Source organism: Pan troglodytes, chromosome 22 (genome assembly GCF_028858775.2).
Source record: "Pan troglodytes isolate AG18354 chromosome 22, NHGRI_mPanTro3-v2.0_pri, whole genome shotgun sequence".
Classification (NCBI taxonomy): Eukaryota; Metazoa; Chordata; class Mammalia; order Primates; family Hominidae; genus Pan; species Pan troglodytes.
In genome coordinates this window covers 11,642,572-11,668,100 of record NC_072420.2, presented here as the reverse complement: position 1 = coordinate 11,668,100, position 25,529 = coordinate 11,642,572, and positions in this window count along the sequence as shown.

The window sequence follows — 25,529 nt, the reverse complement described above, 5'->3', positions numbered from 1 at the left end:
AAGCTCCCCGTCCCTCGGTGGAAGTCGGCTCAAGCAGATCCTGAGGACAGGACCCCTGGGGGTTTGGGCCTGGGACAGGACGAGACACCCGCGGCCCCCTCTCCCACGCCTCCCCAAACAGGACCCAGGATTCAGCCGCCGCCCCGGCGGCAGCAGGAGCATCGTGGCAGCCGCGTGGCGGCGGCGATATTTAAAGGGGACGCAGCCTATCTGTCAGGAGTGGAGCGTGAGTCAGCTCAGCCCATGCGCATGCGCGAGGCGCGAGCGGTTTCTCCCGTCACAGTGGTTCCCACGGTTGTCTTAGAAACCAGGCCCCGAGGCTTGGCAGAGCAGGAGCCCTCCGTGGCATTGCTTGGGTGTCCAGGCTCTGAGGCTAAGGCCTCACCTCTCCCCGGGTCGAAGGGAACGTCTCCGGATGCCAGGAGTCTCAATGGGCCGACCATGATGATGAAACCCCAGGCGGAGACGGGGGAAGCAGCACGGGATCCCAGCCTCAGGCCATCACGGACGGTATTGGTTGGGGTGAGTCTCCCCAAAAGTCTTGCCGCCCTCCGTGATCTCGAGGACGGGTTGGCATGCGTGCCCCTGGGCTGCTCTCTCACCCGAGGGCCGTTCTCCTCCAGAGCAGGACCCCGCAGCCTCACGGGTTGTCTGGGTCTGTGTGTTTCAATGCCTCTGCTGTATGACTCCATGTGTGTTTGTGTGTGCGTTTGTGTGTGTGTATGTGTCTGTGTGTGTGTCTCCCATTTTCTCTTCTCTCTCTGTCTCTCAGTCTCTGTGTGATTCTTTCCCACTCTCTGAGGGTTTGTGCCAGCCGAAGTTGCGTCAGGGCTACCAGGTCTGTGCAGGATGGGGGTGTTGTGAATTTTGCAGAAACCTCCTTGCTCCTCTGGTAGGCATTTGAAAACGTGGCTTGGGTGAGGCACAGGCGGCCCCCCAAACCCCCGGGTCCCAGGTGTTCTTTGATTTTCCTTGGCATTGATGGAAAGGTCACCCGTTTCCCCCTTCCACCGGCACATACCTGGACCCACCCCTTGTTTCCCCGTCGCCCCGTATGCCTCCGGTGACACACATTAGCAACAACTGCTGTGGGATTGGCCAGTGCCACGCGTGGTCACATGGTCTCCCCCTCTGATTGGCCTCTGTTCCTCATTGCAGATGTTCTGTAAAGCGCGGTCGGCTTTCCGTAACCCCAGGGCTTTTACAAGCCGGGCAGGCCAGTGCTCCTTCAAAGGAGGAGGGAGGCAGAGGGCTGACGGATGAGTTAATTTGCAGCTGACACTCGGCCTGGAGACCTATGGGTTCATTCTGTGCTGCAGTGAGGCCCTGCCGGCCTGACCAGATGTGATGAGCCCTTCCTATCTCACTCGGAGAGGGTCAAAATGGGATCTCAACGGGAGTCCGGAGAACACAGCATGCGTCCTGAAGCTCCCCGTCCCTCGGTGGAAGTCGGCTCAAGCAGGTCCTGAGGACAGGACCCCTGGGGGTTTGGGCCTGGGACAGGACGAGACACCCGCGGCCCCCTCTCCCACGCCGCCCCAAACAGGACCCAGGATTCAGCCGCCGCCGCGGCGGCAGCAGGAGCATCGCGGCAGCCGCGTGGTGGCGGCGATATTTAAAGGGGACGCAGCCTATCTGTCAGGAGTGTAGCGCGAGTCAGCTCAGCCAATGCGCATGCGCGAGGCGCGGGCGGTTTCTCCCGTCACAGTGGTTCCCACCGTTGTCTTAGAAACCAGGCCCCTAGGCTTGGCAGAGCAGGAGACCACCGTGACATTGCTTGGGTGTCCAGGCTCTGAGGCTAAGGCCTCACGTCTCCCCGGGTCGAAGGGAACGTCTCCGGATGCCAGGAGTCTCAATGGGCCGACCATGATGATGAAACCCCAGGCGGAGACGGGGGAAGCAGCACGGGATCCCAGCCTCAGGCCATCACGGACGGTATTGGTTGGGGTGAGTCTCCCCAAAAGTCGTGCCGCCCTCCGTGATCTCGAGGACGGGTCGGCATGCGTGCCCCTGGGCTGCTCTCTCACCCGAGGGCCGTTCTCCTCCAGAGCAGGACCCCGCAGCCTCACGGGTTGTCTGGGGCTGTGTGTTTCAATGCCTCTGCTGTATGACTCCATGTGTGTTTGTGTGTGCGTTTGTGTGTGTGTATGTGTCTGTGTGTGTGTCTCCCATTTCCTCTTCTCTCTCTGTCTCTCCGTCTCTGTGTGATTCTTTCCCACTCTCTCAGGGTTTGTGCCAGCCGAAATTGCGTCAGGGCTACCAGGTCTGTGCAGGATGGGGGTGTTGTGAATTTTGCAGAAACCTCCTTGCTCCTCTGGTAGGCATTTGAAAACGTGGCTTGGGTGAGGCACAGGCGGCCCCCCAAACCCCCGGGTCCCAGGGGTTCTTTGATTTTCCTTGGCATTGATGGAAAGGTCACCCATTTCCCCCTTCCACCGGCACATACCTGGACCCACCCCTTGTTTCCCCGTCGCCCCGTATGCCTCCGGTGACACACATTAGCAACAACTGCTGTGGGATTGGCCAGTGCCACGCGTGGTCACATGGTCTCCCCCTCTGATTGGCCTCTGTTCCTCATTGCAGATGTTCTGTAAAGCGCGGTCGGCTTTCCGTAACCCCAGGGCTTTTACAAGCCGGGCAGGCCAGTGCTCCTTCAAAGGAGGAGGGAGGCAGAGGGCTGACGGATGAGTTAATTTGCAGCTGACACTCGGCCTTGAGACCTATGGGTTCATTCTGTGCTGCAGTGAGGCCCTGCCGGCCTGACCAGATGTGATGAGCCCTTCCTATCTCACTCGGAGAGGGTCAAAATGGGATCTCAACGGGAGTCCGGAGAACACAGCATGCGTCCTGAAGCTCCCCGTCCCTCGGTGGAAGTCGGCTCAAGCAGGTCCTGAGGACAGGACCCCTGGGGGTTTGGGCCTGGGACAGGACGAGACACCCGCGGCCCCCTCTCCCACGCCGCCCCAAACAGGACCCAGGATTCAGCCGCCGCCGCGGCGGCAGCAGGAACATCGCGGCAGCCGCCCGGCGGCGGCGATATTTAAAGGGGACGCAGCCTATCTGTCAGGAGTGGAGCGCGAGACGGCTCAGCCAATGCGCATGCGCGAGGCGCGAGCGGTTTCTCCCGTCACAGTGGTTCCCACGGTTGTCTTAGAAACCAGGCCCCCAGGCTTGGCAGAGCAGGAGCCCTCCGTGGCATTGCTTGGGTGTCCAGGCTCTGAGGCTAAGGCCTCACGTCTCCCCGGGTCGAAGGGAACGTCTCCGGATGCCAGGAGTCTCAATGGGACGACCATGATGATGAAACCCCAGGCGCAGACGGGGGAAGCAGCACGGGATCCCAGCCTCAGGCCATCACGGACGGTGTTGGTTGGGGTGAGTCTCCCCAAAAGTCGTGCCGCCCTCCGTGATCTCGAGGACGGGTTGGCATGCGTGCCCCTGGGCTGCTCTCTCACCCGAGGGCCGTTCTCCTCCAGAGCAGGACCCCGCAGCCTCACGGGTTGTCTGGGGCTGTGTGTTTCAATGCCTCTGCTGTATGACTCCATGTGTGTTTGTGTGTGCGTTTGTGTGTGTGTATGTGTCTGTGTGTGTGTCTCCCATTTTCTCTTCTCTCTCTGTCTCTCAGTCTCTGTGTGATTCTTTCCCACTCTCTGAGGGTTTGTGCCAGCCGAAGTTGCGTCGGGGCTACCAGGTCTGTGCAGAATGGGGGTGTTGTGAATTTTGCAGAAACCTCCTTGGTCCTCTGGTAGGCCTTTGAAAACGTGGCTTGGGTGAGGGACAGGCGGCCCCCAAACCCCCGGGTCCCTGGTGTTCTTTGATTTTCCTTGGCATTGATGGAAATGTCACCCGTTTCCCCCTTCCACCAGCACATACCTGGACCCACCCCTTGTTTCCCCGTCGCCCCGTATGCCTCCGGTGACACACATTAGGAACAACTGCTGTGGGATTGGCCAGTGCCACGCGTGGTCACATGGTCTCCCCCTCTGATTGGCCTCTGTTCCTCATTGCAGATGTTCTGTAAAGCGCGGTCGGCTTTCCGTAACCCCAGGCCTTTTACAAGCCGGGCAGGCCAGTGCTCCTTCAAAGGAGGAGGGAGGCAGAGGGCTGACGGATGAGTTAATTTGCAGCTGACACTCGGCCTTGAGACCTATGGGTTCATTCTGTGCTGCAGTGCGGCCATGCTGGCCTGACCAGATGTGATGAGCCCTTCCTATCTCACTCGGAGGGGGTCAAAATGGGATCTCAACGGGAGTCCGGAGAACACAGCATGCGTCCTGAAGCTCCCCGTCCCTCAGTGGCAGTCGGCTCAAGCAGGTCCTGAGGACAGGACCCCTGGGGGTTTGGGCCTGGGACAGGACGAGACACACGCGGCCCCCTCTCCCACGCCACCCCAAACAGTACCCAAGATTCAGCCGCCGCCGTGGGGGCAGCAGGAGCATCGCGGCAGCCGCGTGGCGGCGGCGATATTTAAAGGGGACGCAGCCTATCTGTCAGGAGTGGAGTGCGAGTCAGCTCAGCCAATGCGCATGCGCGAGGCGCGAGCGGTTTCTCCCGTCACAGTGGTTCCCACGGTTGTCTTAGAAACCAGGCCCCCAGGCTTGGCAGAGCAGGAGCCCTCCGTGGCATTGCTTGGGTGTCCAGGCTTTGAGGCTAAGGCCTCACGTCTCCCCGGGTCGAAGGGAACGTCTCCGGATGCCAGGAGTCTCAATGGGCCGACCATGATGATGAAACCCCAGGCGCAGACGGGGGAAGCAGCACGGGATCCCAGCCTCAGGCCATCACGGACGGTATTGGTTGGGGTGAGTCTCCCCAAAAGTCGTGCCGCCCTCCGAGATCTCGAGGACGGGTTGGCATGCGTGCCCCTGGGCTGCTCTCTCACCTGAGGGCTGCTCTCCTCCAGAGCAGGACCCCACAGCCTCAGGGGTTGTCTGGGGCTGTGTGTTTCAATGCCTCTGCTGTATGACTCCATGTGTGTTTGTGTGTGCGTTTGTGTGTGTGTAAGTGTCTGTGTGTGTGTCTCCCATTTTCTCTTCTCTCTCTGTCTCTCAGTCTCTGTGTGATACTTTCCCACTCTCTGAGGGTTTGTGCCAGCCGAAGTTGCGTCAGGGCTACCAGGTCTGTGCAGGATGGGGGTGTTGTGAATTTTGCAGAAACCTCCTTGCTCCTCTGGTAGGCATTTGAAAACGTGGCTTGGGGAGGCACAGGCGGCCCCCCAAACCCCCGGGTCCCAGGGGTTCTTTGATTTTCCTTGGCATTGATGGAAAGGTCACCCGTTTCCCCCTTCCACCGGCACATACCTGGACCCACCCCTTGTTTCCCCGTCGCCCCGTATACCTCCGGTGAGACACATTAACAACAACTGCTGTGGGATTGGCCAGTGCCACGCGTGGTCACATGGTCTCCCCCTCTGATTGGCCTCTGTTCCTCATTGCAGATGTTCTGTAAAGCGCGGTCGGCTTTCCGTAACCCCAGGGCTTCTACAAGCCGGGCAGGCCAGTGCTCCCTCAAAGGAGGAGGGAGGCAGAGGGCTGACGGATGAGTTAATTTGCAGCTGACACTCGGCCTTGAGACCTATGGGTTCATTCTGTGCTGCAGTGAGGCCCTGCCGGCCTGACCAGATGTGATGAGCCCTTCCTATCTCACTCGGAGAGGGTCAAAATGGGATCTCAACGGGAGTCCGGAGAACACAGCATGCGTCCTGAAGCTCCCCCTCGCTCGGTGGAAGTCGGCTCAAGCAGGTCCTGAGGACAGGACCCCTGGGGGTTTGGGCCTGGGACAGGACGAGACACCCGCGGCCCCCTCTCCCTCGCCGCCCCAAACAGGACCCAGGATTCAGCCGCCGCCGCGGCGGCAGCAGGAGCATCGCGGCAGCCGCCCGGCGGCGACGATATTTAAAGGGGACGCAGCCTATCTGTCAGGAGTGGAGCGCGAGACGGCTCAGCAAATGCGCATGCGCGAGGCGCGAGCGGTTTCTCCCGTCACAGTGGTTCCCACGGTTGTCTTAGAAACCAGGCCCCCAGGCTTGGCAGAGCAGGAGCCCTCCGTGGCATTGCTTGGGTGTCCAGGCTCTGAGGCTAAGGCCTCACCTCTCCCCGGGTCGAAGGGAACGTCTCCGGATGCCAGGAGTCGCAATGGGCCGACCATGATGATGAAACCCCAGGCGCAGACGGGGGAAGCAGCACGGGATCCCAGCCTCAGGCCATCACGGACGGTGTTGGTTGGGGTGAGTCTCCCCAAAAGTCGTGCCGCCCTCCGTGATCTCGAGGACGGGTTGACATGCGTGCCCCTGGGCTGCTCTCTCACCCGAGGGCCGTTCTCCTCCAGAGCAGGACCCCGCAGCCTCTGGGGTTGTCTGGGGCTGTGTGTTTCAATGCCTCCGCTGTATGACTCCATGTGTGTTTGTGTGTGCGTTTGTGTGTGTGTATGTGTCTGTGTGTGTGTCTCCCATTTTCTCTTCTCTCTCTGTCTCTCAGTCTCTGTGTGATTCTTTCCCACTCTCTGAGGGTTTGTGCCAGCCGAACTTGCGTCAGGGCTACCAGGTCTGTGCAGGATGGGGGTGTTGTGAATTTTGCAGAAACCTCCTTGCTCCTCTGGTAGGCATTTGAAAACGTGGCTTCGGTGAGGCACAGGCCGCCCCCCAAACCCCCGGGTCCAGGTGTTCTTTGATTTTCCTTGGCATTGATGGTAAGGTCACCCGTTTCCCCCTTCCACCGGCACATACCTGGACCCACCCCTTGTTTCCCCGTCGCCCCGTATGCCTCCGGTGACACACATTAGCAACAACTGCTGTGGGATTGGCCAGTGCCACGCGTGGTCACATGGTCTCCCCCTCTGATTGGCCTCTGTTCCTCATTGCAGATGTTCTGTAAAGCGCGGTCGGCTTTCCGTAACCCCAGGGCTTTTAAAAGCCGGGCAGGCCAGTGCTCCTTCAAAGGAGGAGGGAGGCAGAGGGCTGACGGATGAGTTAATTTGCAGCTGACACTCGGCCTTGAGACCTATGGGTTCATTCTGTGCTGCAGTGAGGCCCTGCCGGCCTGACCAGATGTGATGAGCCCTTCCTATCTCACTCGGAGAGGTTCAAAATGGGATCTCAACGGGAGTCCGGAGAACACAGCATGCGTCCTGAAGCTCCCCGTCCCTCGGTGGAAGTCGGCTCAAGCAGGTCCTGAGGACAGGACCCCTGGGGGTTTGGGCCTGGGACAGGACGAGACACCCGCGGCCCCCTCTCCCACGCCGTCCCAAACAGGACCCAGGATTCAGCCGCCGCCGCGGCGGCAGCAGGACCATCGCGGCAGCCGCGTGGCGGCAGCGATATTTAAAGGGGACGCAGCCTATCTGTCAGGAGTGGAGCGCGAGTCGGCTCAGCCAATGCGCATGCGCGAGGCGCGAGCGGTTTCTCCCGTCACAGTGGTTCCCACGGTTGTCTTAGAAACCAGGCCCCCAGGCTTGGCAGAGCAGGAGCCCTCCGTGGCATTGCTTGGGTGTCCAGGCTCTGAGGCTAAGGCCTCACGTCTCCCCGGGTCGAAGGGAACGTCTCCGGATGCCAGGAGTCTCAATGGGCCGACCATGATGATGAAACCCCAGGCGGAGACGGGGTAAGCAGCACGGGATCCCAGCCTCAGGACATCACGGACGGTATTGGTTGGGGTGAGTCTCCCCAAAAGTCGTGCCGCCCTCCGTGATCTCGAGGACGGGTCGGCATGCGTGCCCCTGGGCTGCTCTCTCACCCGAGGGCCGTTCTCCTCCAGAGCAGGACCCCGCCACCTCAAGGGTTGTCTGGGGCTGTGTGTTTCAATGCCTCTGCTGTATGACTCCATGTGTGTTTGTGTGTGCGTTTGTGTGTGTGTATGTGTCTGTGTGTGTGTCTCCCATTTTCTCTTCTCTCTCTGTCTCTCAGTCTCTGTGTGATTCTTTCCCACTCTCTGAGGGTTTGTGCCAGCCGAAGTTGCGTCAGGGCTACCAGGTCTGTGCAGGATGGGGGTGTTGTGAATTTTGCAGAAACCTCCTTGCTCCTCTGGTAGGCATTTGAAAACATGGCTTGGGTGAGGCAAAGGCGGCCCCCCAAACCCCCAGGTCCCAGGTGTTCTTTGATTTTCCTTGGCATTGATGGAAAGGTCACCCGTTTCCCCCTTCCACCAGCACATACCTGGACCCACCCCTTGTTTCCCCGTCACCCGGTATGCCTCCAGTGACACACATTAACAACAACTGCTGCGGGATTGGCCAGTGCCACGCGTGGTCACATGGTCTCCCCCTCTGATTGGCCTCTGTTCCTCATTGCAGATGTTCTGTAAAGCGCGGTCGGCTTTCCGTAACCCCAGGGCTTTTAAAAGCCGGGCAGGCCAGTGCTCCTTCAAAGGAGGAGGGAGGCAGAGGGCTGACGGATGAGTTAATTTGCAGCTGACACTCGGCCTTGAGACCTATGGGTTCATTCTGTGCTGCAGTGAGGCCCTGCCGGCCTGACCAGATGTGATGAGCCCTTCCTATCTCACTCAGAGAGGGTCAAAATGGGATCTCAATGGGAGTCCGGAGAACACAGCATGCGTCCTGAAGCTCCCCGTCCCTCGGTGGAAGTCGGCTCAAGCAGGTCCTGAGGACAGGACCCCTGGGAGTTTAGGCCTGGGACAGGACGAGACACCCGCGGCCCCCTCTCCCACGCCGCCCCAAACAGGACCCAGGATTCAGCCGCCGCCGCGGCGGCAGCAGGACCATCGCGGCAGCCGCGTGGAGGCAGCGATATTTAAAGGGGACGCAGCCTATCTGTCAGGAGTGGAGCGCGATTCGGCTCAGCCAATTCGCATGCGTGAGGCGCGAGCGGTTTCTCCCGTCACAGTGGTTCCCACGGTTGTCTTAGAAACCAGGCCCCCAGGCTTGGCAGAGCAGGAGCCCTCCGTGGCATTGCTTGGGTGTCCAGGCTCTGAGGCTAAGGCCTCACGTCTCCCCGGGTCGAAGGGAACGTCTCCGGATGCCAGGAGTCTCAATGGGCCGACCATGATGATGAAACCCCAGGCGGAGACGGGGGAAGCAGCACGGGATCCCAGCCTCAGGCCATCACGGACGGTATTGGTTGGGGTGAGTCTCCCCAAAAGTCGTGCCGCCCTCCGTGATCTTGAGGACGGGTTGGCATGCGTGCCCCTGGGCTGCTCTCTCACCCGAGGGCCGTTCTCCTCCAGAGCAGGACCCCGCAGCCTCTGGGGTTGTCTGGGGCTGTGTGTTTCAATGCCTCTGCTGTATGACTCCATGTGTGTTCGTGTGTGAGTTTGTGTGTGTGTATGTGTCTGTGTGTGTGTCTCCCATTTTCTCTTCTCTCTCTGTCTCTCAGTCTCTGTGTGATTCTTTCCCACTCTCTGAGGGTTTGTGCCAGCCGAAGTTGCGTCAGGGCTACCAGGTCTGTGCAGGATGGGGGTGTTGTGAATTTTGCAGAAACCTCCTTGCTCCTCTGGTAGGCATTTGAAAACGTGGCTTGGGTGAGGCACAGGCGGCCCCCCAAACCCCCGGGTCCCAGGGGTTCTTTGATTTTCCTTGGCATTGATGGAAAGGTCACCCGTTTCCCCCTTCCACCGGCACATACCTGGACCCACCCCTTGTTTCCCCGTCGCCCCATATGCCTCCGGTGACACACATTAGCAACAACTGCTGTGGGATTGGCCAGTGCCACGCGTGGTCACATGGTCTCCCCCTCTGATTGGCCTCTGTTCCTCATTGCAGATGTTCTGTAAAGCGCGGTCGGCTTTCCGTAACCCCAGGGCTTTTACAAGCCGGGCAGGCCAGTGCTCCTTCAAAGGAGGAGGGAGGCAGAGGGCTGACGGATGAGTTAATTTGCAGCTGACACTCGGCCTGGAGACCTATGGGTTCATTCTGTGCTGCAGTGAGGCCCTGCCGGCCTGACCAGATGTGATGAGCCCTTCCTATCTCACTCGGAGAGGGTCAAAATGGGATCTCAACGGGAGTCCGGAGAACACAGCATGCGTCCTGAAGCACCCCGTCCCTCGGTGGAAGTCGGCTCAAGCAGGTCCTGAGGACAGGACCCCTGGGGGTTTGGGCCTGGGACAGGACGAGACACCCGCGGCCCCCTCTCCCACGCCGCCCCAAACAGGACCCAGGATTCAGCCGCCGCCGCGGCGGCAGCAGGAGCATCGCGGCAGCCGCGTGGCGGCGGCGATATTTAAAGGGGACGCAGCCTATCTGTCAGGAGTGGAGCGCGAGTCAGCTCAGCCAATGCGCATGCGCGAGGCGCGAGCGGTTTCTCCCGTCACAGTGGTTCCCACGGTTGTCTTAGAAACCAGGCCCCCAGGCTTGGCAGAGCAGGAGCCCTCCGTGGCATTGCTTGGGTGTCCAGGCTCTGAGGCTAAGGCCTCACGTCTCCCCGGGTCGAAGGGAACGTCTCCGGATGCCAGGAGTCTCAATGGGACGACCATGATGATGAAACCCCAGGCGCAGACGGGGGAAGCAGCACAGGATCCCAGCCTCAGGCCATCACGGACGGTATTGGTTGGGGTGAGTCTCCCCAAAAGTCGTGCCGCCCTCCGTGATCTCGAGGACGGGTCGGCATGCATGCCCCTGGGCTGCTCTCTCACCCGAGGGCCGTTCTCCTCCAGAGCAGGACCCCGCAGCCTCACGGGTTGTCTGGGGCTGTGTGTTTCAATGCCTCTGCTGTATGACTCCATGTGTGTTTGTGTGTGCGTTTGTGTGTGTGTATGTGTCTGTGTGTGTGTCTCCCATTTTCTCTTCTCTCTCTGTCTCTCAGTCTCTGTGTGATTCTTTCCCACTCTCTGAGGGTTTGTGACAGCCGAAGTTGCGTCAGGGCTACCAGGTGTGTGCAGGATGGGGGTGTTGTGAATTTTGCAGAAACCTCCTTGCTCCTCTGGTAGGCATTTGAAAACGTGGCTTGGGTGAGGCACAGGCGGCCCCCCAAACACCCGGGTCCCAGGTGTTCTTTGATTTTCCTTGGCATTGATGGAAAAGTCAGCCGTTTCCCCCTTCCACCGGCACATACCTGGACCCACCCCTTGTTTCCCCGTCGCCCCGTATGCCTCCGGTGACACACATTAGCAACAACTGCTGTGGGATTGGCCAGCGCCACGCGTGGTCACATGGTCTCCCCCTCTGATTGGCCTCTGTTCCTCATTGCAGATGTTCTGTAAAGCGCGGTCGGCTTTCTGTAACCCCAGGGATTTTACAAGCCGGGCAGGCCAGTGCTCCTTCAAAGGAGGAGGGAGGCAGAGGGCTGACGGATGAGTTAATTTGCAGCTGACACTCGGCCTTGAGACCTATGGGTTCATTCTGTGCTGCAGTGAGGCCCTGCCGGCCTGACCAGATGTGATGAGCCCTTCCTATCTCACTCGGAGAGGGTCAAAATGGGATCTCAACGGGAGTCCGGAGAACACAGCATGCGTCCTGAAGCTCCCCGTCCCTCGGTGGAAGTCGGCTCAAGCAGGTCCTGAGGACAGGACCCCTGGGGGTTTGGGCCTGGGACAGGACGAGACACCCGCGGCCCCCTCTCCCACGCCACCCCAAACAGGACCCAGGATTCAGCCGCCGCCGCGGCGGCAGCAGGAGCATCGCAGCAGCCGCGTGGCGGCGGCGATATTTAAAGGGGACGCAGCCTATCTGTCAGGAGTGGAGCGTGAGTCAGCTCAGCCAATGCGCATGCGCGAGGCGCGAGCGGTTTCTCCCGTCACAGTGGTTCCCACGGTTGTCTTAGAAACCAGGCCCCCAGGCTTGGCAGAGCAGGAGCCCTCCGTGGCATTGCTTGGGTGTCCAGGCTCTGAGGCTAAGGCCTCACGTCTCCCCGGGTCGAAGGGAACGTCTCCGGATGCCAGGAGTCTCAATGGGCCGACCATGATGATGAAACCCCAGGCGCAGACGGGGGAAGCAGCACGGGATCCCAGCCTCAGGCCATCACGGACGGTATTGGTTGGGGTGAGTCTCCCCAAAAGTCGTGCCGCCCTCCGTGATCTCGAGGACGGGTCGGCATGTGTGCCCCTGGGCTGCTCTCTCACCCGAGGGCCGTTCTCCTCCAGAGCAGGACCCCGCAGCCTCACGGGTTGTCTGGGGCTGTGTGTTTCAATGCCTCTGCTGTATGACTCCATGTGTGTTTGTGTGTGCGTTTGTGTGTGTGTATGTGTCTGTGTGTGTGTCTCCCATTTTCTCTTCTCTCTCTGTCTCTCAGTCTCTGTGTGATTCTTTCCCACTCTCTGAGGGTTTGTGCCAGCCGAAGTTGCGTCAGGGCTACCAGGTGTGTGCAGGATGGGGGTGTTGTGAATTTTGCAGAAACCTCCTTGCTCCTCTGGTAGGCATTTGAAAACGTGGCTTGGGTGAGGCACAGGCGGCCCCCCAAACCCCCGGGTCCCAGGTGTTCTTTGATTTTCCTTGGCATTGATGGAAAGGTCACCCGTTTCCCCCTTCCACCGGCACATACCTGGACCCACCCCTTGTTTCCCCGTCGCCCCGTATGCCTCCGGTGACACACATTAGCAACAACTGCTGTGGGATTGGCCAGTGCCACGCGTGGTCACATGGTCTCCCCCTCTGATTGGCCTCTGTTCCTCATTGCAGATGTTCTGTAAAGCGCGGTCGGCTTTCCGTAACCCCAGGGCTTTTACAAGCCGGGCAGGCCAGTGCTCCTTCAAAGGAGGAGGGAGGCAGAGGGCTGACGGATGAGTTAATTTGCAGCTGACACTCGGCCTTGAGACCTATGGGTTCATTCTGTGCTGCAGTGAGGCCCTGCCGGCCAGACCAGATGTGATGAGCCCTTCCTATCTCACTCGGAGAGGGTCAAAATGGGATCTCAACGGGAGTCCGGAGAACACAGCATGCGTCCTGAAGCTCCCCGTCCCTCGGTGGAAGTCGGCTCAAGCAGATCCTGAGGACAGGACCCCTGGGGGTTTGGGCCTGGGACAGGACGAGACACCCGCGGCCCCCTCTCCCACGCCTCCCCAAACAGGACCCATGATTCAGCCGCCACCCCGGCGGCAGCAGGAGCATCGTGGCAGCCGCGTGGCGGCGGCGATATTTAAAGGGGACGCAGCCTATCTGTCAGGAGTGGAGCGTGAGTCAGCTCAGCCCATGCGCATGCGCGAGGCGCGAGCGGTTTCTCCCGTCACAGTGGTTCCCACGGTTGTCTTAGAAACCAGGCCCCGAGGCTTGGCAGAGCAGGAGCCCTCCGTGGCATTGCTTGGGTGTCCAGGCTCTGAGGCTAAGGCCTCACCTCTCCCCGGGTCGAAGGGAACGTCTCCGGATGCCAGGAGTCTCAATGGGCCGACCATGATGATGAAACCCCAGGCGGAGACGGGGGAAGCAGCACGGGATCCCAGCCTCAGGCCATCACGGACGGTATTGGTTGGGGTGAGTCTCCCCAAAAGTCTTGCCGCCCTCCGTGATCTCGAGGACGGGTTGGCATGCGTGCCCCTGGGCTGCTCTCTCACCCGAGGGCCGTTCTCCTCCAGAGCAGGACCCCACAGCCTCACGGGTTGTCTGGGGCTGTGTGTTTCAATGCCTCTGCTGTATGACTCCATGTGTGTTTGTGTGTGCGTTTGTGTGTGTGTATGTGTCTGTGTGTGTGTCTCCCATTTTCTCTTCTCTCTCTGTCTCTCAGTCTCTGTGTGATTCTTTCCCACTCTCTGAGGGTTTGTGCCAGCCGAAGTTGCGTCAGGGCTACCAGGTCTGTGCAGGATGGGGGTGTTGTGAATTTTGCAGAAACCTCCTTGCTCCTCTGGTAGGCATTTGAAAACGTGGCTTGGGTTAGGCACAGGCGGCCCCCCAAACCCCCGGGTCCCAGGTGTTCTTTGATTTTCCTTGGCATTGATGGAAAGGTCACCCGTTTCCCCCTTCCACCGGCACATACCTGGACCCACCCCTTGTTTCCCCGTCGCCCCGTATGCCTCCGGTGACACACATTAGCAACAACTGCTGTGGGATTGGCCAGTGCCACGCGTGGTCACATGGTCTCCCCCTCTGATTGGCCTCTGTTCCTCATTGCAGATGTTCTGTAAAGCGCGGTCGGCTTTCCGTAACCCCAGGGCTTTTACAAGCCGGGCAGGCCAGTGCTCCTTCAAAGGAGGAGGGAGGCAGAGGGCTGACGGATGAGTTAATTTGCAGCTGACACTCGGCCTTGAGACCTATGGGTTCATTCTGTGCTGCAGTGAGGCCCTGCCGGCCTGACCAGATGTGATGAGCCCTTCCTATCTCACTCGGAGAGGGTCAAAATGGGATCTCAACGGGAGTCCGGAGAACACAGCATGCGTCCTGAAGCTCCCCGTCCCTCGGTGGAAGTCGGCTCAAGCAGGTCCTGAGGACAGGACCCCTGGGGGTTTGGGCCTGGGACAGGACGAGACACCCGCGGCCCCCTCTCCCACGCCGCCCCAAACAGGACCCAGGATTCAGCCGCCGCCGCGGCGGCAGCAGGAACATCGCGGCAGCCGCCCGGCGGCGGCGATATTTAAAGGGGACGCAGCCTATCTGTCAGGAGTGGAGCGCGAGACGGCTCAGCCAATGCGCATGCGCGAGGCGCGAGCGGTTTCTCCCGTCACAGTGGTTCCCACGGTTGTCTTAGAAACCAGGCCCCCAGGCTTGGCAGAGCAGGAGCCCTCCGTGGCATTGCTTGGGTGTCCAGGCTCTGAGGCTAAGGCCTCACGTCTCCCCGGGTCGAAGGGAACGTCTCCGGATGCCAGGAGTCTCAATGGGACGACCATGATGATGAAACCCCAGGCGCAGACGGGGGAAGCAGCACGGGATCCCAGCCTCAGGCCATCACGGACGGTGTTGGTTGGGGTGAGTCTCCCCTAAAGTCGTGCCGCCCTCCGTGATCTCGAGGACGGGTTGGCATGCGTGCCCCTGGGCTGCTCTCTCACCCGAGGGCCGTTCTCCTCCAGAGCAGGACCCCGCAGCCTCACGGGTTGTCTGGGGCTGTGTGTTTCAATGCCTCTGCTGTATGACTCCATGTGTGTTTGTGTGTGCGTTTGTGTGTGTGTATGTGTCTGTGTGTGTGTCTCCCATTTTCACTTCTCTCTCTGTCTCTCAGTCTCTGTGTGATTCTTTCCCACTCTCTGAGGGTTTGTGACAGCCGAAGTTGCGTCAGGGCTACCAGGTCTGTGCAGGATGGGGGTGTTGTGAATTTTGCAGAAACCTCCTTGGTCCTCTGGTAGGCCTTTGAAAACGTGGCTTGGGTGAGGGACAGGCGGCCCCCAAACCCCCGGGTCCCTGGTGTTCTTTGATTTTCCTTGGCATTGATGGAAATGTCACCCGTTTCCCCCTTCCACCAGCACATACCTGGACCCACCCCTTGTTTCCCCGTCGCCCCGTATGCCTCCGGTGACACACTTTAGGAACAACTGCTGTGGGATTGGCCAGTGCCACGCGTGGTCACATGGTCTCCCTCTCTGATTGGCCTCTGTTCCTCATTGCAGATGTTCTGTAAAGCGCGGTCGGCTTTCCGTAACCCCAGGGCTTTTACAAGCCGGGCAGGCCAGTGCTCCTTCAAAGGAGGAGGGAGGCAGAGGGCTGACGGATGAGTTAATTTGCAGCTGACACTCGGCCTTGAGACCTATGGGTTCATTCTGCGCTGCAGTGAGGCCCTGCCGGCCTGACCAGATGTGATGAGCCCTTCCTATCTCACTCGGAGAGGGTCAAAATGGGATCTCAACGGGAGTCCGGAGAACACAGCATGCGTCCTGAAGCTCCCCCTCGCTCGGTGGAAGTCGGCTCAAGCAGGTCCTGAGGACAGGACCCCTGGGGGTTTGGGCCTGGGACAGGACAAGACACCCGCGTCCCCCTCTCCCACGCCGCCCCAAACAGGACCCAGGATTCAGCCGCCGCCGCGGCGGCAGCAGGAGCATCGCGGCAGCCGCCCGGCGGCGGCGATATTTAAAGGGGACGCAGCCTATCTGTCAGGAGTGGAGCGCGAGACGGCTCAGCAAATGCGCATGCGCGAGGCGCGAGCGGTTTCTCCCGTCACAGTGGTTCCCACGGTTGTCTTAGAAACCAGGCCCCCAGGCTTGGCAGAGCAGGAGTCCTCCGTGGCATTGCTTGGGTGTCCAGGCTCTGAGGCTAAGGCCTCACCTCTCCCCGGGTCGAAGGGAACGTCTCCGGATGCCAGGAGTCGCAATGGGCCGACCATGATGATGAAACCCCAGGCGCAGACGGGGGAAGCAGCACGGGATCCCAGCCTCAGGCCATCACGGACGGTGTTGGTTGGGGTGAGTCTCCCCAAAAGTCGTGCCGCCCTCCGTGATCTCGAGGACGGGTTGACATGCGTGCCCCTGGGCTGCTCTCTCACCCGAGGGCCGTTCTCCTCCAGAGCAGGACCCCGCAGCCTCTGGGGTTGTCTGGGGCTGTGTGTTTCAATGCCTCCGCTGTATGACTCCATGTGTGTTTGTGTGTGCGTTTGTGTGTGTGTATGTGTCTGTGTGTGTGTCTCCCATTTTCTCTTCTCTCTCTGTCTCTCAGTCTCTGTGTGATTCTTTCCCACTCTCTGAGGGTTTGTGCCAGCCGAAGTTGCGTCAGGGCTACCAGGTCTGTGCAGGATGGGGGTGTTGTGAATTTTGCAGAAACCTCCTTGCTCCTCTGGTAGGCATTTGAAAACGTGGCTTGGGTGAGGCACAGGCCGCCCCCCAAACCCCCGGGTCCAGGTGTTCTTTGATTTTCCTTGGCATTGATGGTAAGGTCACCCGTTTCCCCCTTCCACCGGCACATACCTGGACCCACCCCTTGTTTCCCCGTCGCCCCGTATGCCTCCGGTGACACACATTAGCAACAACTGCTGTGGGATTGGCCAGTGCCACGCGTGGTCACATGGTCTCCCCCTCTGATTGGCCTCTGTTCCTCATTGCAGATGTTCTGTAAAGCGCGGTCGGCTTTCCGTAACCCCAGGGCTTTTAAAAGCCGGGCAGGCCAGTGCTCCTTCAAAGGAGGAGGGAGGCAGAGGGCTGACGGATGAGTTAATTTGCAGCTGACACTCGGCCTTGAGACCTATGGGTTCATTCTGTGCTGCAGTGAGGCCCTGCCGGCCTGACCAGATGTGATGAGCCCTTCCTATCTCACTCGGAGAGGTTCAAAATGGGATCTCAACGGGAGTCCGGAGAACACAGCATGCGTCCTGAAGCTCCCCGTCCCTCGGTGGAAGTCGGCTCAAGCAGGTCCTGAGGACAGGACCCCTGGGGGTTTGGGCCTGGGACAGGACGAGACACCCGCGGCCCCCTCTCCCACGCCGTCCCAAACAGGACCCAGGATTCAGCCGCCGCCGCGGCGGCAGCAGGACCATCGCGGCAGCCGCGTGGCGGCAGCGATATTTAAAGGGGACGCAGCCTATCTGTCAGGAGTGGAGCGCGAGTCGGCTCAGCCAATGCGCATGCGCGAGGCGCGAGCGGTTTCTCCCGTCACAGTGGTTCCCACGGTTGTCTTAGAAACCAGGCCCCCAGGCTTGGCAGAGCAGGAGCCCTCCGTGGCATTGCTTGGGTGTCCAGGCTCTGAGGCTAAGGCCTCACGTCTCCCCGGGTCGAAGGGAACGTCTCCGGATGCCAGGAGTCTCAATGGGCCGACCATGATGATGAAACCCCAGGCGGAGACGGGGTAAGCAGCACGGGATCCCAGCCTCAGGACATCACGGACGGTATTGGTTGGGGTGAGTCTCCCCAAAAGTCGTGCCGCCCTCCGTGATCTCGAGGACGGCTCGGCATGCGTGCCCCTGGGCTGCTCTCTCACCCGAGGGCCGTTCTCCTCCAGAGCAGGACCCCGCAGCCTCTGGGGTTGTCTGGGGCTGTGTGTTTCAATGCCTCTGCTGTATGACTCCATGTGTGTTTGTGTGTGCGTTTGTGTGTGTGTATGTGTCTGTGTGTGTGTCTCCCATTTTCTCTTCTCTCTCTGTCTCTCAGTCTCTGTGTGATTCTTTCCCACTCTCTGAGGGTTTGTGCCAGCCGAAGTTGCGTCAGGGCTACCAGGTCTGTGCAGGACGGGGGTGTTGTGAATTTTGCAGAAACCTCCTTGCTCCTCTGGTAGGCATTTGAAAACGTGGCTTGGGTGAGGCACAGGCGGCCCCCCAAACCCCCAAGTCCCAGGTGTTCTTTGATTTTCCTTGGCATTGATGGAAAGGTCACCCGTTTCCCCCTTCCACCGGCACATACCTGGACCCACCCCTTGTTTCCCCGTCGCCCGGTATGCCTCCGGTGACACACATTAACAACAACTGCTGCGGGATTGGCCAGTGCCACGCGTGGTCACATGGTCTCCCCCTCTGATTGGCCTCTGTTCCTCATTGCAGATGCTCTGTAAAGCGCGGTCGGCTTTCCGTAACCCCAGGGCTTTTACAAGCCGGGCAGGCCAGTGCCCCTTCAAAGGAGGAGGGAGGCAGAGGGCTGACGGATGAGTTAATTTGCAGCTGACACTCGGCCTTGAGACTTATGGGATCATTCTGTGCTGCAGTGAGGCCCTGCCGGCCTGACCAGATGTGATGAGCCCTTCCTATCTCACTCGGAGAGGGTCAAAATGGGATCTCAACGGGAGTCCGGAGAACACAGCATGCGTCCTGAAGCTCCCCCTCCCTCGGTGGAAGTCGGCTCAAGCAGGTCCTGAGGACAGGACCCCTGGGGGTTTGGGCCTGGGACAGGACGAGACACCCGTGGACCCCTCTCCCACGCCGCCCCAAACAGGACCCAGGATTCAGCCGCCGACGCGGCGGCAGCAGGAGCATCGCAGCAGCCGCGTGGCGGCGGCGATATTTAAAGGGGACGCAGCCTATCTGTCAGGAGTGGAGCGCGAGTCAGCTCAGCCAATGCGCATGCGCGAGGCGCGAGCGGTTTCTCCCGTCACAGTGGTTCCCACGGTTGTCTTAGAAACCAGTCCCCCAGGCTTGGCAGAGCAGGAGCCCTCCGTGGCATTGCTTGGGTGTCCAGGCTCTGAGGCTAAGGCCTCACCTCTCCCCGGGTCGAAGGGAATGTCTCCGGATGCCAGGAGTCGCAATGGGCCGACCATGATGATGAAACCCCAGGCGGAGACGGGGGAAGCAGCACGGGATCCCAGCCTCAGGCCATCACGGACGGTATTGGTTGGGGTGAGTCTCCCCAAAAGTCGTGCCGGCCTCCGTGATCTCGAGGACGGGTCGGCATGCGTGCCCCTGGGCTGCTCTCTCACCCGAGGGCCATTCTCCTCCAGAGCAGGACCCCGCAGCCTCACGGGTTGTCTGGGGCTGTGTGTTTCAATGCCTCTGCTGTATGACTCCATGTGTGTTTGTGTGTGCGTTTGTGTGTGTGTATGTGTCTGTGTGTGTGTCTCCCATTTTCTCTTCTCTCTCTGTCTCTCAGTCTCTGTGTGATTCTTTCCCACTCTCTGAGGGTTTGTGCCAGCCGAAGTTGCGTCAGGGCTACCAGGTCTGTGCAGGATGGGGGTGTTGTGAATTTTGCAGAAACCTCCTTGCTCCTCTGGTAGGCCTTTGAAAACGTGGCTTGGGTGAGGCACAGGCGGCCCCCCAAACCCCCGGGTCCCAGGTGTTCTTTGATTTTCCTTGGCATTGATGGAAAGGTCACCCGTTTCCCCCTTCCACCGGCACATACCTGGACCCACCCCTTGTTTCCCCGTCGCCCGGTATGCCTCCGGTGACACACATTAACAACAACTGCTGCGGGATTGGCCAGTGCCACGCGTGGTCACATGGTCTCCCCCTCTGATTGGCCTCTGTTCCTCATTGCAGATGTTCTGTAAAGCGCGGTCGGCTTTCCGTAACCCCAGGGCTTTTAAAAGCCGGGCAGTCCAGTGCTCCTTCAAAGGAGGAGGGAGGCAGAGGGCTGACGGATGAGTTAATTTGCAGCTGACACTCGGCCTTGAGACCTATGGGTTCATTCTGTGCTGCAGTGAGGCCCTGCCGGCCTGACCAGATTTGATGAGCCCTTCCTATCTCACTCGGAGAGGGTCAAAATGGGATCTCAATGGGAGTCCGGAGAACACAGCATGCGTCCTGAAGCTCCCCCTCCCTCGGTGGAAGTCGGCTCAAGCAGGTCCTGAGGACAGGACCCCTGGGGGTTTGGGCCTGGGACAGGACGAGACACCCGCGGCCCCCTCTCCCACGCCGCCCCAAACAGGACCCAGGATTCAGCCGCCGCCGCGGCGGCAGCAGGAGCATCGCGGCAGCCGCGTGGCGGCGGCGATATTTAAAGGGGACGCAGCCTATCTGTCAGGATTGGAGCGCGAGTCAGCTCAGGCAATGCGCATGCGCGAGGCGCGAGCGGTTTCTCCCGTCACAGTGGTTCCCACGGTTGTCTTAGAAACCAGGCCCCCAGGCTTGGCAGAGCAGGAGCCCTCCGTGGCATTGCTTGGGTGTCCAGGCTCTGAGGCTAAGGCCTCACCTCTCCCCGAGTCGAAGGGAACGTCTCCAGATGCCAGGAGTCGCAATGGGCCGACCATGATGATGAAACCCCAGGCGCAGACGGGGTAAGCAGCACGGGATCCCAGCCTCAGGCCATCACGGACGGTGTTGGTTGGGGTGAGTCTCCCCAAAAGTCGTGCCGCCCTCCGTGATCTCGAGGACGGGTCGGCATGCGTGCCCCTGGGCTGCTCTCTCACCCGAGGGCCGTTCTCCTCCAGAGCAGGACCCCGCAGCCTCACGGGTTGTCTGGGGCTGTGTGTTTCAATGCCTCTGCTGTATGACTCCATGTGTGTTTGTGTGTGCGTTTGTGTGTGTGTATGTGTCTGTGTGTGTGTCTCCCATTTTCTCTTCTCTCTCTGTCTCTCAGTCTCTGTGTGATTCTTTCCCACTCTCTGAGGGTTTGTGCCAGCCGAAGTTGCGTCAGGGCTACCAGGTCTGTGCAGGATGGGGGTGTTGTGAATTTTGCAGAAACCTCCTTGCTCCTCTGGTAGGCCTTTGAAAACGTGGCTTGGGTGAGGCACAGGCGGCCCCCCAAACCCCCGGGTCCCAGGTGTTCTTTGATTTTCCTTGGCATTGATGGAAAGGTCACCCGTTTCCCCCTTCCACCGGCACATACCTGGACCCACCCCTTGTTTCCCCGTCGCCCGGTATGCCTCCGGTGACACACATTAACAACAACTGCTGCGGGATTGGCCAGTGCCACGCGTGGTCACATGGTCTCCCCCTCTGATTGGCCTCTGTTCCTCATTGCAGATGTTCTGTAAAGCGCGGTCGGCTTTCCGTAACCACAGGGCTTTTAAAAGCCGGGCAGGCCAGTGCTCCTTCAAAGGAGGAGGGAGGCAGAGGGCTGACGGATGAGTTAATTTGCAGCTGACACTCGGCCTTGAGACCTATGGGTTCATTCTGTGCTGCAGTGAGGCCCTGCCGGCCTGACCAGATTTGATGAGCCCTTCCTATCTCACTCGGAGAGGGTCAAAATGGGATCTCAATGGGAGTCCGGAGAACACAGCATGCGTCCTGAAGCTCCCCCTCCCTCGGTGGAAGTCGGCTCAAGCAGGTCCTGAGGACAGGACCCCTGGGGGTTTGGGCCTGGGACAGGACGAGACACCCGCGGCCCCCTCTCCCACGCCGCCCCAAACAGGACCCAGGATTCAGCCGCCGCCGCGGCGGCAGCAGGAGCATCGCGGCAGCCGCGTGGCGGCGGCGATATTTAAAGGGGACGCAGCCTATCTGTCAGGATTGGAGCGCGAGTCAGCTCAGCCAATGCGCATGCGCGAGGCGCGAGCGGTTTCTCCCGTCACAGTGGTTCCCACGGTTGTCTTAGAAACCAGGCCCCCAGGCTTGGCAGAGCAGGAGCCCTCCGTGGCATTGCTTGGGTGTCCAGGCTCTGAGGCTAAGGACTCACCTCTCCCCGGGTCGAAGGGAACGTCTCCGGATGCCAGGAGTCTCAATGGGCCGACCATGATGATGAAACCCCAGGCGGAGACGGCGGAAGCAGCATGGGATCCCCGCCTCAGGCCATCACGGACGGTATTGGTTGGGGTGAGTCTCCCCAAAAGTCGTGCCGCCCTCCGTGATCTCGAGCACGGGACGGCATGCGTGCCCCTGGGCTGCTCTCTCACCCGAGGGCCGTTCTCCTCCAGAGCAGGACCCCGCAGCCTCACGGGTTGTCTGGGGCTGTGTGTTTCAATGCCTCTGCTGTATGACTCCATGTGTGTTTGTGTGTGCGTTTGTGTGTGTGTATGTGTCTGCGTGTGTGTCTCCCATTTTCTCTTCTCTCTCTGTCTCTCAGTCTCTGTGTGATTCTTTCCCACTCTCTGAGGGTTTGTGCCAGCCGAAGTTGCGTCAGGGCTACCAGGTCTGTGCAGGATGGGGGTGTTGTGAATTTTGCAGAAACCTCCTTGCTCCTCTGGTAGGCATTTGAAAACGTGGCTTGGGTGAGGCACAGGCGGCCCCCCAAACCCCCGGGTCCCAGGGGTTCTTTGATTTTCCTTGGCATTGATGGAAAAGTCACCCGTTTCCCCCTTCCACCGGCACATACCTGGACCCACCCCTTGTTTCCCCGTCGCCCCGTATGCCTCCGGTGACACACATTAACAACAACTGCTGCGGGATTGGCCAGTGCCACGCGTGGTCACAAGGTCTCCCCCTCTGATTGGCCTCTGTTCCTCATTGCAGATGTTCTGTAAAGCGCGGTCGGCATTCCGTAACCCCAGGGCTTTTACAAGCCGGGCAGGCAGGTGCTCCTTCAAAGGAGGAGGGAGGCAGAGGGCTGACGGATGAGTTAATTTGCAGCTGACACTCGGCCTTGAGACGTATGGGTTCATTCCGTGCTGCAGTGAGGCCCTGCCGGCCTGACCAGATGTGATGAGCCCTTCCTATCTCACTCGGAGAAGGTCAAAATGGGATCTCAACGGGAGTCCGGAGAACACAGCATGCGTCCTGAAGCTCCCCGTCCCTCGGTGGAAGTCGGCTCAAGCAGGTCCTGAGGACAGGACCCCTGGGGGTTTGTGCCTGGGACAGGACGAGACACCCGCGGCCCCCTCTCCCATGCCGCCCCAAGCAGGACCAAGGATTCAGCCGCCGCCGCGGTGGCAGCAGGAGCATCGCGGCAGCCGCGTGGCGGCGGCGATATTTAAAGGGGACGCAGCCTATCTGTCAGGAGTGGAGCGCGAGTCAGCTCAGCTAATGCGCATGCGCGAGGCGCGAGCGGTTTCTCCCGTCACAGTGGTTCCCACGGTTGTCTTAGAACCCAGGCCCCCAGGCTTGGCAGAGCAGGAGCCCTCCGTGGCTTTGCTTTGGTGTCCAGGCTCTGAGGCTAAGGCTTCACCTCTCCCCGGGTCGAAGGGAACGTCTCCGGATGCCAGGAGTCTCAATGGGCCGACCATGATGATGAAACCCCAGGCGGAGACGGGGGAAGCAGCACGGGATCCCAGCCTCAGGCCATCACGGACGGTATTGGTTGGGGTGAGTCTCCCCAAAAGTCGTGCCGCCCTCCGTGATCTCGAGGACGGGTCGGCATGCGTGCCCCTGGGCTGCTCTCTCACCCGAGGGCCGTTCTCCTCCAGAGCAGGACCCCGCAGCCTCAGGGGTTGTCTGGGGCTGTGTGTTTCAATGCCTCTGCTGTATGACTCCATGTGTGTTTGTGTGTGCGTTTGTGTGTGTGTATGTGTCTGTGTGTGTGTCTCCCATTTTCTCTTCTCTCTCTGTCTCTCAGTCTCTGTGTGATTCTTTCCCACTCTCTGAGGGTTTGTGCCAGCCGAAGTTGCGTCAGGGCTACCAGGTCTGTGCAGGATGGGGGTGTTGTGAATTTTGCAGAAACCTCCTTGCTCCTCTGGTAGGCATTTGAAAACGTGGCTTGGGTGAGGCACAGGCGGCCCCCCAAACCCCCGGGTCCCAGGGGTTCTTTGATTTTCCTTGGCATTGATGGAAAGGTCACCCGTTTCCCCCTTCCACCGGCACATACCTGGACCCACCCCTTGTTTCCCCGTCGCCCCGTATGCCTCCGGTGACACACATTAACAACAACTGCTGCGGGATTGGCCAGTGCCACGCGTGGTCACATGGTCTCCCCCTCTGATTGGCCTCTGTTCCTCATTGCAGATGTTCTGTAAAGCGCGGTCGGCTTTCCGTAACCCCAGGGCTTTTAAAAGCCGGGCAGGCCAGTGCTCCTTCAAAGGAGGAGGGAGGCAGAGGGCTGACGGATGAGTTAATTTGCAGCTGACACTCGGCCTTGAGACCTATGGGTTCATTCTGTGCTGCAGTGAGGCCCTGCCGGCCTGACCAGATGTGATGAGCCCTTCCTATCTCACTCGGAGAGGGTCAAAATGGGATCTCAACGGGAGTCCGGAGAACACAGCATGCGTCCTGAAGCTCCCCCTCCCTCGGTGGAAGTCGGCTCAAGCAGGTCCTGAGGACAGGACCCCTGGGGGTTTGGGCCTGGGACAGGACGAGACACCCGCGGCCCCCTCTCCCACGCCGCCCCAAACAGGACCCAGGATTCAGCCGCCGCCGCGGCGGCGGCAGGAGCATCGCGGCAGCCGCGTGGCGGCGGCGATATTTAAAGGGGACGCATCCTATCTGTCAGGAGTGGAGCGCGAGACGGCTCAGCCAATGCGCGTGCGCGAGGCGCGAGCGGTTTCTCCCGTCACAGTGGTTCCCACGGTTGTCTTAGAAACCAGGCCCCCAGGCTTGGCAGAGCAGGAGCCCTCCGTGGCATTGCTTGGGTGTCCAGCCTCTGAGGCTAAGGCCTCACCTCTCCCCGGGTCGAAGGGAACGTCTCCGGATGCCAGGAGTCTCAATGGGCCGACCATGATGATGAAACCCCAGGCGGAGACGGGGGAAGCAGCACGGGATCCCAGCCTCAGGCCATCACGGACGGTGTTGGTTGGGGTGAGTCTCCCCAAAAGTCGTGCCGCCCTCCGTGATCTCGAGGACGGGTCGGCATGCGTGCCCCTGGGCTGCTCTCTCACCCGAGGGCCGTTCTCCTCCAGAGCAGGACCCCGCAGCCTCAGGGGTTGTCTGGGGCTGTGTGTTTCAATGCCTCTGCTGTATGACTCCATGTGTGTTTGTGTGTGCGTTTGTGTGTGTGTATGTGTCTGTGTGTGTGTCTCCCATTTTCTCTTCTCTCTCTGTCTCTCAGTCTCTGTGTGATTCTTTCCCACTCTCTGAGGGTTTGTGCCAGCCGAAGTTGCGTCAGGGCTACCAGGTCTGTGCAGGATGGGGGTGTTGTGAATTTTGCAGAAACCTCCTTGCTCCTCTGGTAGGCATTTGAAAACGTGGCTTGGGTGAGGCACAGGCGGCCCCCCAAACCCCCGGGTCCCAGGGGTTCTTTGATTTTCCTTGGCATTGATGGAAAGGTCACCCGTTTCCCCCTTCCACCAGCACATACCTGGACCCACCTCTTGTTTCCCCATCGCCCGGTATGCCTCCGGTGACACACATTAACAACAACTGCTGTGGGATTGGCCAGTGCCACGCGTGGTCACATGGTCTCCCCCTCTGATTGGCCTCTGTTCCTCATTGCAGATGTTCTGTAAAGCGCGGTCGGCTTTCCGTAACCCCAGGGCTTTTACAAGCCGGGCAGGCCAGTGCTCCTTCAAAGGAGGAGGGAGGCAGAGGGCTGATGGATGAGTTAATTTGCAGCTGACACTCGGCCTTGAGACCTATGGGTTCATTC